Below are 2,500 nucleotides of genomic sequence, written 5' to 3'. Positions count from 1 at the left end.
ACATATTCTGGAGCCACGTTTCCACTTCAGTCTAATGGTTTTAAATCATCTCCGTGTTGTTTACCATCGGTCATATGGCGGTGTGTAACGCCGGCTGCGCTCCCTGGGCGTCGGCCCCGTAATCACGTTCAGATGTTATTTCGCTGGAACCGTATTAAATCTTATCGTGAGCTCCGCAGGTTTAACTCTCCTCACTTCTCCTCCGTCTCCGGCCCCGATGGCGTCGCATCACGCTGCTCTGCATCTGCCGCCGCCGCCTTTCTTTGTTTTTATTGTGTTTTTCCTTCATAAAGCGCTTCTGCAAACCAAATCTCCGTCACGGGACAATAAAGTTTTTCGATTGAATCAAGAAGGTTTTTTTTCTTTATTCAGCAAAAAGCTGCTGCAGAAAACGCGCCGGCGAACAATAACCTCCAATAAATGTGTGTGTGTGTGTGTGCGTGTGTGTGCGTGTGCGTGTGCGTGTGTGTGTGTGTGTGTGTGTGTGTGTGTGTGTGTGTGTGTGTGTGTGTGTGTGTGTGTGTGTGTGTGTGTGTGTGTGTGTGTGTGTGTGTGTGTGTGTGTGTGCGTTGTACTGTAGCAGTGAATGTCTGTGAACACCTGCTGAATATAAACGACACAAAATCCAATACTGATCTGTCTCTTTCACAGTCTCCCCCTGAAACACACACACACACACACACACCCACACACTCTGCAGTAGTGACCAGTCCTTTCTGTAAGTTTGTCCATTTTCCACATTTCAGTTTCACGACTGGTGGTCACGGCAACGATGCTATGCCACTTAATTTTCCTTCCACTCTCTATATATCTCTATATATAAATATATATATATATAACTCTTCTTTATTTATGATCCTGTCGCATCCTGTTGAACCTCGGGTTGCGCTGACATGTAAAGACTCAAGTGACAGTTGCTTTTTATATTCCACGAGTTAATTCATTCCGTGTTTTGTTTTTCTTTTCTTCTCCTCTCGTCGTATTCCTCTCTCTTTTCCACCGAGCGTCTCTGAGCTGGAGTTTTCAAACAGGACGAGAACAGACTCACACCTCAGGAGAACAACCTGGTTAGATAAAGGTCAGAGCATCACTGAGACCATATCATAAATCAGACTATAAAAAGATATTCCTACTGCACAGTGAGCAGCTTTCTATCCTTCTACCTATCGTTCTATCTATCGTCATGTCTATCTATCGTTCTGTATCTATCCATCGTTCTATCTATCTTTCTATCGTTCTATATTTCTGTCATCCATTTGTCCATCCATCCATTTATCGACCTTCCGTCCATCGTTCGATCTCTCTATCGTCCACACGTCTATCTGTCGTTCTTGTCTTTCAGTGTCAGTGTTCATTTCTTCTCTAAATGGCCTGGAGAGATGGATTTTATATCCTCCATCCATCATCTCAGGGAGAGGTAACGTGAAGAAACGGCCCACGCCTCCGACGCCTCCGACGCCTCCGACGCCTCCGACAGCGCGTGTGTGCGTATGCATGTGCACACGCCAGGGATATAATAGAGGTTAAAGCAAAAAGGCAACATCACTCTGGCAGCCTGAAGGAGAGACGAGTGTGTGTGTGCGTGTGTGTGTGTGTGCGTGTGTGTGTGTGTGTGTGTGTGCGTGCGTGTGCGTGTGTGTTGAATAACTACATTTTTTTCCCTCTGTGTTAAAACGACCCTGAACATTAATATATTCCATTCTCTCTCTCTTCTGCTTCATACAGCCAAGGTTGCTCCACTATCAGTGAGAGGACATCTGTGTGTTCAAGTATATAGATATATATATATATATATATATATATATATATATAAACACACAGATGTTCATCACTTGCAGTGTTTCACTTCAGAAGTGAGCAGTTGCTGTTTCCCAGAGTAATAATGAGTTTGTCTGATTTCACCAAACTTCAGCTGTTCACAGATTCATATGCAAACACGTTTAAATCACATTTATCCCTGTGATGTACATAAAACATATATACCGCCCCATCTCTTTACTTTACAGCTGCATGGACATTTTCCTGAACTTCTCCGGAGGGGGCATTAAAAGATGTGGTCGTACAGGAGGAGGTGGCGGCGGCGGCGGCGGCGGCGGCAGCGGCAGCTCGTACCCTCAGCATCACCACGCCGGGCCGGTTGCCATAGCGCCAGCAGACGAGCAGCTGTGTGTTATACTGAAGCATTGTGAGGTTTAAACGCACAGACAGCCACTCAGACACTGCTGCCAGCTCCAGATGCATTGTGGGTACCAGGGGTGCAATTTAGTTCAAGTGCCTGTGTCTGAGCACGACAGCGACAAACACGCACGCACGCACACACACACACTCCCACTTACACACACTTGACATGATTCACCGCGCTGAGTTACAACCCAATTTACAGCGGCAGAGTTTCACTGATGACCTGGCAACCCGGCGGCTTCTTTATTTACTATCTGGCAACCCGGCATTACATTTACTTCCAAGCCCTGGAAACGCCGCCGGACGCGGGACGCAGGCC

This window comes from Scophthalmus maximus, chromosome 12, assembly GCF_022379125.1.
Source record: "Scophthalmus maximus strain ysfricsl-2021 chromosome 12, ASM2237912v1, whole genome shotgun sequence".
NCBI classification, from domain to species: Eukaryota; Metazoa; Chordata; class Actinopteri; order Pleuronectiformes; family Scophthalmidae; genus Scophthalmus; species Scophthalmus maximus.
This window is presented reverse-complemented; position numbering follows the sequence as displayed.